The sequence below is a fragment of the Meriones unguiculatus genome, chromosome 4, assembly GCF_030254825.1.
Source record: "Meriones unguiculatus strain TT.TT164.6M chromosome 4, Bangor_MerUng_6.1, whole genome shotgun sequence".
Taxonomy (NCBI): domain Eukaryota; kingdom Metazoa; phylum Chordata; class Mammalia; order Rodentia; family Muridae; genus Meriones; species Meriones unguiculatus.
Genome location: NC_083352.1, coordinates 115,887,443 through 115,900,738, shown reverse-complemented (window position 1 = coordinate 115,900,738; position 13,296 = coordinate 115,887,443). Strand labels below are relative to the sequence as shown.

Here is a 13,296-nt window from a genome sequence, read left to right as displayed (position 1 = left end):
CTCAGAAGTGAGTTATATGTTATTGTGAGATCTCTAATATTCCAAAGGTCAGGATGTCATAATGTTTGACATTTATGTTTACGCTCAGCCTCAAAAGAACTTAGCTAGTTTTCACTGCAACATCAGAAGACAATTTAGGCTCACGCTTCCACACACTTCATTTACTTGACCTGGTCATAAACACGAAGAAACCTCATCCACATGACTGCAGGCCTCACTGGTCTCTAGTTCTTCAGTGGAGCAGGATTCCTCCATATACACAACATTCTATATACTAACCGGAGGGCTGAGTTCTGGTACATCTGAAGTTCCACACATAGGTCTATCATAGGTTGTAAACAAATTATTTTTCCTACCACAACTCCATTAAAGCTGGACTTATAAGGACTGATGAGATGGCTCAAAGGAAGATTTATAGGGACTGATGAGATGGCTCAAAGGGTAAGGGCTCGTGCTACCAAGCCCGACCATCTGAGTTTCTTTCCTTGAGTAACAGAAGGAAACAACTCCCCAAGTTGCAATATTCTCATACACATAATACATTTAAAAAATTTTATAAAGTGTGGTTCATAGTTAGCACACACCAAGCTACACGTACACTGGTGAACACCACAGGCAGAAATGCAACCCTTTCACAAGTACTTCCAGAATTCCTAGCACTACCTTGGATGCCACAACAAAGGCTGAACTGAATGGGGATCCTGGGAACCCCATTTCAGCAGGGATGGTGTCTCACACTCCTACCCTCCAGGATCTCACACTTGCTTGGCTAAGAAGCTTTCTGGCTAAACTTCTCAACTTCTAATTACACAGTGCTGACATAATAGTATAGCAGATGACCACCCTAGATGTTAATACAAACTTAGCCTTCTTGTTGAGACACTGACAGATGCAGCATTAAAAACCAAGGCAGCCCAAAATAAAAACCTGGCTACAGACCAAAACTAGAATAAAGCATTGTCTAAACTGTCTTCAGACTTCCAGAAGTGTGCCTGCTCCTGTTTTTCCTCAGTTACTCTAAACAGAGCAAAAGTGACTAGTCTAAGGTTTAACCTCAGGGGCTGCATCAAAGCATGCTTGTTATTTATTACAAAGGGCTTACCAGGCTCCCCCTTGCATCAGCTCAACAGCTCTATATGACAGGTGACTGGATTGCCCATCTACGTTAACATTGCATTTGTGGGAGATACTCATATTATCCCTTCGCACTAACTTCTCGAAGAATCCCCAATGACCTCAGATTGGGGGTGGGGGGGAGAGGAAGAAGCCTCGAAAAGCTACTTTGCATGGTTTTAAGTCAAATCACATCCCGGTTTGTTTCTACAGAATAGCGTGTACACAATCTCATTTACACTTCTGAAGTTTTAACTAAGTCCTCCTTAGGTTTCAAGCCTAATTCCTCGTCTTCAGAAGTCTGAAAACAATCACAGTTCCGTAAGCGTCTTCACAAAGTCAAAAGCGAAGAAACTTCCCCAGACCTCCGGGAAGTACAGAGCCCTGGGAAGGAAAAAGCCCTGTCCAGCAAGTCGACACGAGAACGGCTCCCGATAGCATCAATCAATCTGTCCCCAGGACAAAAACAAGTCCGCACCTCTCTGGGCACACCCACCCGAGCCCTCGAGTCCAGCCAGGCAAAGCAACGCGTTCGCTCCTTTTCAACAGAAGCCGGGTCTGTCGCGGTTAAAGAGGGCCGGGCGGGAAAGGTCAGCACCCAGGGACACCCAAGCGGGAAGCTGTCACGGCTTCTGCCCGGCCCGCCCCGGCCAAACACGGGACCCGGAGAGGCCGGAGTGGATCTGCGGCGCGAAGGACACGGGAGGAGAAGCGAGCGGAGCCGCCGCAGGAGGCAAAGCCGAGGGGAGTGCGGCTGGCAGGGCGGGAAAAGGCGGGAAGGGGCAAAGGGCGGCAAGGAGAACGAAAGGGGAAGCTGCGGCCGGCGCGGCCCGGGCACCGCGGGGACGCAGGAAGGCGGGAAGCGAAGGCCGCGCAGCTCCGCACTCCAGGCCGCGGCAGACGAGGGCCAGGCCCGGCCAGGCAGTCGGCGCGGGCAGACGCCGCGACCGGACGGGAGGGCGGGACTCCGCCTCCTGCCGGCGGGAGGCCTGGCGGACGCGACGTCCCGACCCTCCTCGAAGCGTCGGACTACTCACCTCCTCGCAGCTGGGGCGCTCCCGGGGATCCAGCCCCGTCGGCTCCGAGCGTCTCTCCGCGACGGCCGCGCCTGACTGACCCGGATCCAAACCCCGCAGATAGGGCGGCCCGCGCCTCCAGAGTCGTACTGCGCCTGCGCCGCGTAGGCTCGCGCCCCGCCCACCGGCCACGCTCCTCCCACCCCGGTGACTCGGCAGCCGGGCCCGCGTCAACTGCGCAGGCGTACGGCGGCGGCCCCGCCTTTCGAAAGGCCTGCTCCAACCCCTCTCCGGAGCACGTGCGTCTTAAGTCATTTCCTGTTATTCTTTTCGCTTCCTCCGCCCCCTGGCTTGGGTTTGCTCCCGGCAGGCTTTTGGGCTTGCCTACGTCCTCTTCTGTCACGTGAGTGAGTAGGCTGCTTGCTTTGCAGCTCTCAAGCCGCCTTTTGCTTGTTTCTTCTCGTCTCGAAGTCACCAAGGCAACGGGATTCGACGGGCTGTGGGAGTGTTTGCGCCAAAACTCCGAGAATGCTCGACGGAGTTTTCTAGGTGCTCGAATCGAGGGCACCTGCTCTCGGGCTGCAACCCTCGATAAGGTCATCTCTTTTGAACGAAGTGGATACTAGCCCGGAATTGGAGTGGAAATTTTTTAGGTTTTGTGTTTTTCTTTTTTTAACAGGGTCTCACCTGTTTAGATTAGGCTAGCCTGAAACTCCCGTTGATCGCCCTGCCTCAGCGTCCTGTGCCTTCACTTTTGATGTATTTCTTGAAGCAACTGTTTGCCTCTCTGGGCTCCAGTTACTTCATCTGGAAATTGAACGCTGTCAGCGAATGTAAAGTTAGTTTGTAGAAGGAAGTATCAGTGTTTGAAAGTGATGTCTAATTGAGTGGCAGAAGAAAAAAAAAAAGGGACGAATCAGAAGATTTGATGGAATAGGATATGCCCTACTCTCACGAGAGAGAAGAGGGAAGCTAAGGAGCAATGCAGAAAGAGGGGCAGTTTTATTAGGACAGTAGTAGAGCGAGAACGAGCCAGAGAATGAGAAGCCAGGAGATTAGAGCAGATTGCTTGAGTTAGTTTGAGGCCAAGCAGAACAGTTCAGAGGCCGAGAGAAAAACAAGATTGAGCAAGTCAGCTGGGAGAGGAGTTTGAGCCAGAACAGCTGAATTGAACCAGCCAGCCCAGAGCTCAGTAAGAACAAGAAAGGGTGAGCTTATTAAAAGTAATTCTCAGAGGCTGAAAACATTATAGATGGTACGCCCGCTAGAAGCGTCCAGGACTAGGCCTAGGTTTACAAACAGGAAGTAAGCATCCAAGACAACAGTTGAACCAGGCGAATAAAAGTTCCTTTTACAATCAAAGGCATTTTGTTTTTGTTTTTTCAAGCATAGTTTGGGAGCATCAGGTGGGAAATTCTGCAGGAAAGTATTAAGCAATTTACCTGTGTCTGGTTTTTAGTAATCTGGCAATAGGTGAAACATAAAAGATCCCCTATCGACATTGTCAGGACTTGTTCTATCTGGGGACAACGCCCTAGGTTCAACTGATGCCAAAAATAAAAGGGAGAAGAGAGATCTTAGAATCCAAAATAGAGTGCATCCCCAGGGCCTGAAGTCTTGTGGTGTACACCCCTTGCACTCGATAATTACTGCCCAAAGGAAGGTGCTGAATGTTCATTGTGGCAATTGAGATATCTTTAATCTTCACAACTATCTGCAAATGTTTCCTATCACCAGAGGTGGTGGTTGGGAGAGGGGGGAATGGGTTCAGAGGACTCGTTTGGGAAGACTGGAAGGGGCAAAAGCTGTTTGGTTTGCACAGCAGCACAGGGTACCTTTTCTTACTTAGTCCTCACACAGACCTCACTCGCCCAGTGCTGTGCAAAAGCCCTTCAAGTAAGTTCGTGGATTCCTTAGCCACAGAACCAGAAGCACAGTAGAGAGTAGATAGGTGCCCAGCCTGCTTTGGTGGTGCCTTGGAGAGGTTTTCTTGAGATTGAAAAGGCAGCCTTGCCTGGGCAAAGGAAAGGAGCGGGAAGAGAGCAGCTGGGTGAGGCCAGCCCAGGGTAGGTGAGAGGATCACGTTAAAGAGCCTGGACTTTATCCAGAACATCATGAATTATTTTCATGATGGAGATGTGCTAGTAAGTTTGTATCCCCTGAGGAAGCAGGTGAGAAGATCGTGAGTGTAGGAGAAATTATTTTGAGGAAGGGCCACAAGATGGAGAGGGTTCTGGAGAGACTAGATTCTGGGTACTGGACACAGGCTACTGACCAAAAAGATGACCTAGTTCACTAAGAGAAGGAATTCAGAGATAGGTGTGATGGCACACACATATAATCCCAGCACTCAGGGAGGCAGAGGCAGGCGGGTTACCGTGAGTTCGAGGCCAGCCTGGTCTACACAGTGAGTCCAGAACAGCCAAGGCTATATAAAGAAACCCTGTCTTGAAGAAACAGAGAGGTAGGGAACTTAGGAGGACCAGGCTTGAAAAGTGGGTTGTTTGCTTGGGCCATAAGTGTAGCTGGCATTTGTTACTTTGTCGGTTCTTTCCTCTACCCTTCTCTACCCCCTTTTCCCCACCCTTTCAATCCCCTAACACTAGATAGGAGGGAAAAAATGATAGAGGGGACAGGGGGTGATGTCATTGTTAGACTACTTCCTGCTGATTACGGGCACTGAGTTCCTTGGGGCAAGTTTGATCTTCGCCGTTAGGATATCTAATTTCTTATTCCTCCTGTGTCATTGTGCGCGACTACTTAACAAATTGCAACCCATCGATCAGGGCTCTAACATTTTTATATCCTCTGAAAAGTTCCCAAAATTCCAAAAGTCACGAAATAGCAGAAACTATCTGCAGCTGTCAAAATCACACCTTCGCTAGAGCACGAGGCAAATCATAGTCAGCTGCTGCAAAGCAGCCTCATATCCCACACTTGGGATTAAAACAAAACATGTTCTTATAATATCTCTGTGTTTCTTAAAGAAACAAAAATTACAAAATTCTCACTACACAAAAGGAATTGGAACCCCAGGTAAAAGCAAAACTCAGCTAATGAAAGGATACATTCTGTATGTTAATCAGTGGGTACCTGGTAATATAGAATACCAGTCAAGATATATGGAGTCAACCCTGATTTGAGCTGGGTGTCCTGACACAGACTGTTGGACCATGACCCTCAGGACTTGCCTTGAATGGGTATGACCCTTACTATCATCTTCAAGCCTCTGCCTGTCACATGCCAGCTCTTGGGCCTTCTCCAGCTCTAGCACTCCAGTGACACTGCACTTGGGTTCAGGGGATGGCCTCTTCCAATTACCTTCCAGCCTTTTGCCCACTCTCTTGGTTGTATTTCTATCCTGTGATAAAAGGATCATGATCAAAACCAAAATGGGGGAGAAGAAAGGATTTATTTGGCTCACATATCCTAAGGTTACTGTTCACTGAGGGAAAAAAGAATTCGAATCAGGAGACAGGAACTGAAACAGAGGCCATGGAAGAAGACTGCTAATAAGCTTGATTGTTCTGGCTTGGGCAGTTTGCTTTCTTGTACACCCAGGACCACTTGCCCGGGAATGGCACTGACAGAGGCCTGGGCCCTCCCCCACTTATCATCAGTCAAGAAAGTGTCTCACAGGCTTGCCTATAGGCAATCTGATAGAGGCATTTTCTAAGTTGAGGTTCCTCTCCCCAGGTAACTCTTAACATGTCAAGTTGACAGAAATAACAACAACAACTGGAACACCAGATATCTGTCTTCGTCACTGTATGCTGAGTGTCTGGCTGGCAAGACATACCTGCTACAGTGTGTGTGTGTGTGTGTCCGTGTCTTGTCTTGCACAGGCTTGGCACTGTATTAAATGAGTGAGCAAGCTTATGGAGCCATCAATTAGTCGTCAGTCATCTCAGCAAGGACTTCCAGTTGCTTGTTGGTACTTCAGACTCACAACTAATGACAGCTGATCCTGTCAGCCTTTGACCTGAGGAATGGGTCACCACATGCTCTTATTTGGGGACTAGGCAAGGGTTGGGTAGGTAGGGATTAGCTGTTTTTCATGCCCTCTTTGTCGGTCCCAAAGCTATCCTACGCTTATTTAGGCAGTTGCTTTCCTCACATGTTGGAGAACAGAATGAGGAGTAAAAGGACTACTATAGTGGTGCATTATGGACAACCTGACCTACTTCGTCTCTCCTGATTCCTGGTAAACTGGCCACAGCCTGTGCTCCTGGATTCTGTTTAATAATTCTCACCAGGAGGGAGACTGTTTCCTAGTAGTTATTTCTGGCCAGCAGAGGGCGAGGGACAGCAGTTTCCCTTTATAAAACGCTTTCAAAGCTTGAAAGACCCCAGGTGAGTGACTAGCTGGCCTCTGACTTCAGTTTAAATTGTGCAATGACATCAGGAAGGTTTAAGTGGAAAATGGGATCAAGAAGTGAAGCTGCTGGAGAAAGTTTATGATGAGGCCAGGGACTATGGAGAGACTTCTGAAGTTCCTCAGACACCCATTTCTTGACCTGATACTGGTGATAGCAATGTGTTCAACCTGTAAAAAGGCATGAAAATATATAATATAGTATAATATAATATAATATAATATAATATAATATAATATAATATAATATATCTAAATACTTCTGCTTTACTGAAACCCAGTATAGTTCACAATCTGAAAATACAAAAACAAGTAATAACAACAAACAAGATGGCTCCATGGGTAAAGGCCTGACAACCTTGGGACCCATGTGGTAGGAAAGAACAGACTCCTGAAAGTTGTCTTCTGACCTCCAGTGTGCACCACGGCAGACATTTACACACACACACACAAATAAATAATGTAATAAAAATAAGCCTCAGTATACAAACCAACGTGGCAACATGGGTATTGGGTTAGGGTAAGATGTCTTCTGTCACTATAGTTTTAAACTTTGACTGGGTCATGAGACCTTTGAACTGAGCAAAAAGCCCAAAAAGTTGAGCGCTTCTGCAGCAATGGAGGAGAACATGAGTAAGAGACACAATAGTGCACAGAAAAGGTTACAGACAGGGCTGAAGCATATGAAAAGACGCTTACCTCAGATAAAAAGATGCTCAACTTCAATCTTTGTTTTTGAGATTATAAGAGTATTACATCATTTCTCCCTTTCCTCTTCTCTCTCCAAACCTCCCCATATTCCCCTCCTTGCTGTCTTTCAAATTCATAGCCTCTTCATCCATTACTTGTTGATATATATGTACATATATACATATATACATATATATGTACATACACATATGTATATACACATACCTATATACATGCATATACATATGTGTATATATGAGTGTATGTATATAATATGTATATGTGTGTATGTAAGTGCACATATGTGTATATATATGTTTGTGTGTATGTATATACATATATATACCTACAGACACATATATATACATATATACATATAATAACTTGCTCAGTCTGTATAATGTTACTTATGTGTTCAGAGCTGACCATTTGGAATTGGATAACAATTACTGTTCTTTTCTCTAGGGAAGACGATTCTTCCCACATTCAGCATTTCCTAGTTGCCTGAAGTTTGTTGTGGTCTTTGTTTTTGTTCCATTTTTCTCTGTGTAGCCCTGGATGCCCTAGCACTCACTTTGTAGACCAGGCTGGCCTCACACTCACAGATCCATCTGCCTCTGCCTCTTGAGTGCTCGGATTAAAGGCATGCACCACCACCTGGCTGCCTGTAATTCTTTGTGTAGGGTTGACACCTCATGAGCTTTCCCCTACCCACTTTGATATGTCTATTATTCCTGTCTATCGTCTTTGTTGTGCTAATAATGTTTAGGCAGTCATGTTGTGAGACTATAGGTGTAACTTTTGACATTACTAGGAGACAGCTGGTCACAGCAAACTCCTGATCCTTTGGCTCTTTTGTTATTGTTGTTTAGGTTTTTTTGTTTGTTTGTTTTGGGTTTTTTGTTGTTGTTGTTGTTTTGTTTGGTTTTGGTTTTGGTTTTTCAAGACAGGGTTTCTCTGTGTAGCCCTGGCTGTCCTGGAACTAGCTCTGTAGACCAGGCTGGCCTCAGACTCATAGAGATCCACTTGCTTCTGCCTTCCACGTTTGGGGATTACAGACAAGCACAGCCACTTCTGTCTTGGTCCTTTGGCTCTTACAGTCTTTCTACCCCCTCTTCCACAATGTTCCCTTAGCACTAAGTACAGGAGTTGTTCTGTAGACATATCCTTTGGGGTCAAGCCCCACAACTGCATTTTGATTGGTTGTGGTTTTCAGTGATGGTCTTGGTCTGTTGCAAGAAAAATTATTTGATGGGGAGATAAGTCTAGAGTTCCCAGTGAGTATAAGGACAAATATCTAGAGTCTAGTTAGAGGTTCTCCTTCACGCTTCAGTCTTTTAGAGATAAATGTTTATTAACAGTGTGATGAGGACCATTTTTAACCCAAAGGTTGGCAAAAGTCTCACAATTTGATGGTATCCATCCTGTCAGATGGAGGAGGAATGGATGGGCAGTGGGTAGCAGGCTCATTCAGGAATGTCTAGTTGAACTCTGAAATGAACAATCTTGTTGATTTAGTAAAATCAAAACTAAAAGTCTAGCTATCTCCACAACATCTAATTCTCCTTGGTTGGGGAAAAGGTTTCACGTGAGAGGTTTGCCTGTCTGCTCAGCGTGGGTGAGTGGAGATCTTGTTCTGTGTCCCTTTCCTATGTCTGTCCCCAGTCCTGTGTGACACCATCCCTGTTCTAGTAGCCCTCAAGATCCCACACTTTACACCTTCTCTGGAAACACTGCTTTCTGTATGCCACGTCTTCTCTGGGTTTGATTTGTCACTGCTGTTTTAGTTTTAGTCTTAATTGGCTTCATTTGCAGTTCTAAAATCTGGCAGCAGTCCAGACCAAGAAGGGTTCAGAACACTCCACTCTGCCACATGGGCAGGTTTTATTTATAGACAGAAAATTTCTCTCACCTTTTAAAACTCCAAAATAAAATGGGAAAAAAAATCAAGACCAAAACTCATAAAGCCCCCTTCTGTCCAGGCCCTTCTAAAGCAACTGTTCTTTCTCCCTCCAGAGTCTTCGCATCTCTGCTTGCACTTACTCATTGTCTGTCTGTGTATCTGTCTCTCTGTCTCTTCCTGCACATCTTGCCAGCTTCCTGAATAACCTCTTTGTGTTTCTGAATCTAGTTGCCATGGCTGAAGTCTAGGCACTCCTTGACACTGGACATGGCCTCCTCCTGACTACTTTTGGTAATCTAAAGGAGTAGTTCAAATAATAAACGAAGCATAGAGTTGATCTTTTGACAAAATAAATAAGAAAAAACCTTTAGCCAGCTGATCAAAAGAGAAGACCCAAATTAAAATTAGACACTAGGGGAAATGGCTGTTCTTCTGGAGGGCTGGAGTTCAGTTGTCAGCACCCACGTTGAGCGTGTCCCAATAGCCTGTAACTCAGCTCCAGAGGATCCATGGCCTCTTCTGCCTCTGTGTGCAACAAAACCATGTATGTACACACACACACACACGCACACACCTCTGTGTGCAACAAAATCATGTATGTACACACACACACACACACAGAGAGGATGGAGGAGAGAGAGAGAGCCTTAAAATCGGAGATGAAAAGTGGGGATAGTAGATTTCAACGAAATATAGAGGATCCTTGGGGTTCTACTTGGAAATTTTGCATATTATTAAAACTGGGAGATCTCGATGGAATTGCGGAGTTCCTAGACAGACAGGACCTACCTAAACTAAATCAAGACCAGTTCCGGCTGAGTTACATTGGCCCATCGTCTGAACTCCATGACACCTCTCCCACCGCAGTGATCAAGCTAGTGTCTGTTGCAACTGCAGATCTCTATCAGCATCATCTCCTGTGCCAAGTCTGCGATGGGGTTTGTCTAAGTTCCCAGAAAGAGAAACAGTGGTTCACCTCGTAAACCTAAAGTCACCTTCGACATGAAGGTGCATTTACACACACATCCCACAACTTCAAAGAGTTAGATATGTTTATCGGGGACTTACAGATGAGACCCAGAAAAGGGAGGCCCTTGTGGAGTTGAGGTGTGTGTCCACGGGCAGTGCCTTACTCTCTAAAGCACACCTCCTTCAGCGATGAAGATGAGTGCCAGGAGACACTCAGGCTTCATCAGAGACGTTTGGGGGAAGATGTTGGTGAGCCCTCCCACTGCGTAGGTGCTCTGCCAGTGCTCTGACCATTTCAGTGAAGCAGCGCAAGGACTGCGCGGTGGGTTTCAGGAAGAGCTGGCTTCCTTCCAATTTCTTCATAGCTGCCACTTCCTGTGAGACCTTGAACAAGCTACGGTACTGTGCTGGTTCTCTCTGCTCAGACCCTTGCAAGGTGTAATACCCATTCCTGTCTGCCAACTTAGGAGAGTGGCTGCGAGGGCCTGGTACTGGGGTTTAAAGTTTGCCACTCCAGGAACCCCTCCAGCTGGATCTGCTGGGGGGTAGGGGAGCAGGCTGGACGTTTGTGAGGTTTCTGTCTGACCGTCCTTCCTTTTCTACTGGTTATTTTACAGAGTTCCTGGAAGATGGTAGGAGTCTGGGGTGCTACAGAAAGGGAAAGCTGTCCTGTGCTCTCCTGCCCCTCCCTACCACAGTACAGAGAACACCACTATGGTTTAGCACACATCTTTCCGAGTCTTGTGGAAGTGTGAACCTGTAATCTCGGCAGCTGGGAAGGTAAGCTGGGAAGATCCCAAGTTCAAGGCCATCATGGGCTATAGTGAAACTCTGTCTCAAACAAATGAATTAGGAAAAAAAAAAAAAAAAAACCCTGAAAACCGAAACACAGTTCTCTGTATATACATACTTAGGGATATACCTGCTCATATCATTTTGGTCATTAAATGTTATAAAAATGTCACCCACTGTTTTTGCACCTCACATTTTCCTTTTGTCATTGTTTATTGCCAACCTTTCTGTATGCAATCTACCTGATTCTAATTCTAGGCATTTTACAGGTATATCTAGTCAACTACTTTCCAAAGCTATTAAATTTTAAAATGTTACATTATGTGCATTAAAATGTGCATTAAAATGCTTCTCAACTAAATTTAAATGCTTCTGAATTTACTTTGAAGTGAAATTGGTGGCACAAATGTCTAGACTTGGTATAGGGGGAAGGCCATGATTGAAAGACCTGAAAGGGCAGAGGTCCCCAGTGGAAACCACTTCTTTCTCTGAGGGGTGTATAGGGAGAAGTCATTTGTGTGAGCCTGGAGGAGCCCACAAAGCTTGTAAGTTAAAATTTCCCTTCCTCTGACCTTCTCATACTCTCCATTGCTCTTCCTTAGCACCTTCTCTTAGTACACACCCAGAGCCAGGAGCTGCCTCTCAGCCAGTTAGCCTCACCACAGACCAGGGCTCCACCAAGGACTAGTCTACCCAGACACAGCAGAGGTCCTCACACTCATTCCTCAGTATCCGTTAGCGCATGCGGGCGCGCGCACACACACACACACACACACACACACACACACACACACACACTGCACATGTGGAGCCTGAGCTGCTGGTAGAGCTTAGCTGAAGCGTGAACAGGCTCACACTCCCCTCTCCCAGGTCCATTAGCACATACATGGAGTGGACCTCAGGCTACACTTCTGCCCATCCTTCCACCACTTCAGAGCCAGCCTGGAGGAAGCGTCCTTGAAGGACTGTGTAGTCTGACCTAGATATTCCCAAGAAAATATCCCGTGCAGCGGAAGTGCTGTAGAACTGCCTGCAGCCTTTGTGAAGGGGGTGGCCAACAGCAGACACTCGCAGGGAGCAGATGTTCCTGGCCCTGATGCTGGAGACAAGAGTTCTGTGTCTTTTGAAGCCGCAGCCCAGTGTGCATTTCCAGTACAGTAAAGGGATGCAGATGCTGCCTGGTCTGTTGGCCCCCTCCACTCTCAAGTCATGCAAAAACCAAGCCAGCGGAAGGCAGCGTTCGAGCTGCAAGGCCACAGATATCTCAGATACTCCGTCTTGCTGACATAGAGACACGAGAGTGGCAGGAGGCTTGTGGTGGGAAGAGAAAGGAGGCTGAGAAGTGAGGAAAGGCCTGAGCTCTGGTCCTGTCCTCCTTCCTGGCCCACACTGGATAAATCACTGGGCCTCTGGCTTCCCCACTTACTAGAAATTGGAAACATTCAGTTTTTCAATCCTGCATTAGGGATTTGGGGATTTAGGGTTTGGAATAATGCCAGTTCCTATTTGTTGGTTCTACTTATTTGTAAGTAACAGATGTTCAGAGCAGCAGAGGGGAAAAAATGGGACAGAAGACATCTCTAAGCAGAAAACAGTTGAAGAAGATGGTAGAGAAGGCCACTTATGAGATACTGCCTTATTGAGTTACTTAGTGATTTACTTAAAGCATTTCGTGCACTGTGCTGCTCATGTCCAAGCGTGACTTCACTCATTGAAACAGAGCTAGTGACCTGGAAAAATAGCTGAAACAGTGAGCCATTGCCTGTAACAACCTGACCACAAATGCTTACACCTGTCAACCTTAACAAATGCCTTTAAAAACAGCCTGCTGATTGCCGTTAACAATTCTGTAAAATCCCGCTTGTTTGTTCGCCCCCACCTTGTGGTTTGGGGGCATAAGATGAGAATGCTGCAGGAATCTTTCTGGAGTTAGCACTCTGACACCAATGAGAATAAAAGAGAGCAAATGTCACTGGTGGCAGGACGGCCCCTCAAAGGCTCCAGGGCCAAGTCTGGTTTGTATTTTGGGTCTGGTTTATAGTCTCATGTTATACCCTAAAGCCACAAGGTGAGGCAGGCAAGCAAGCAAGATTTTATAGACGCCTGCTCAGCAGTTGGCAGGTAGTTAAGAGCAGTGCCCATTGTTACGGCAGATCCTCTAGGACATTCTGTTCCGGGTAGCAAGTGAAGTCAAGCGTACAAGCAGTGCTTTAAGTAAATTACTAAACAAACCAATGTATCGATAGCTGATAATTCATCTTTTTCACCTTATTCCATTTCAAGAATGCAAACTAGACCCAGGTCAGAGGCCTTTGAAGGAGCTCGCCTGGCTCCAGCCCACTGGGGAACCTCTCCTCCCTTCCACTCTGGTGTCAGAGTGTTTATTCCAGAAAGATCCGGTAAGGAGGTTTGGCTTTTTGCTTGTTTGTTTGTTTGTT

The 13,296-nt window shown here is 46.4% G+C and overlaps 1 protein-coding gene across 2 annotated transcripts in view; it reads right to left on the bottom strand.

Annotated features, from left to right (window-relative positions):
• Window positions 1-13,296, bottom strand: part of Oser1 (oxidative stress responsive serine rich 1) — a 29,558-nt gene that overhangs the window by 8,031 nt on the left and 8,231 nt on the right. Inside the window, exon 1 of one of the 2 annotated variants that reach the window (XM_021636330.2) lies at window positions 2,151-2,308. The exons of the other annotated variant lie outside the window; for it this stretch is intronic. The gene's annotated coding sequence lies outside the window, so the exon portion shown is untranslated. Of the gene's footprint in view, window positions 1-2,150; window positions 2,309-13,296 lie in introns of those variants that run through there. 2 annotated transcript variants of the gene reach the window in all.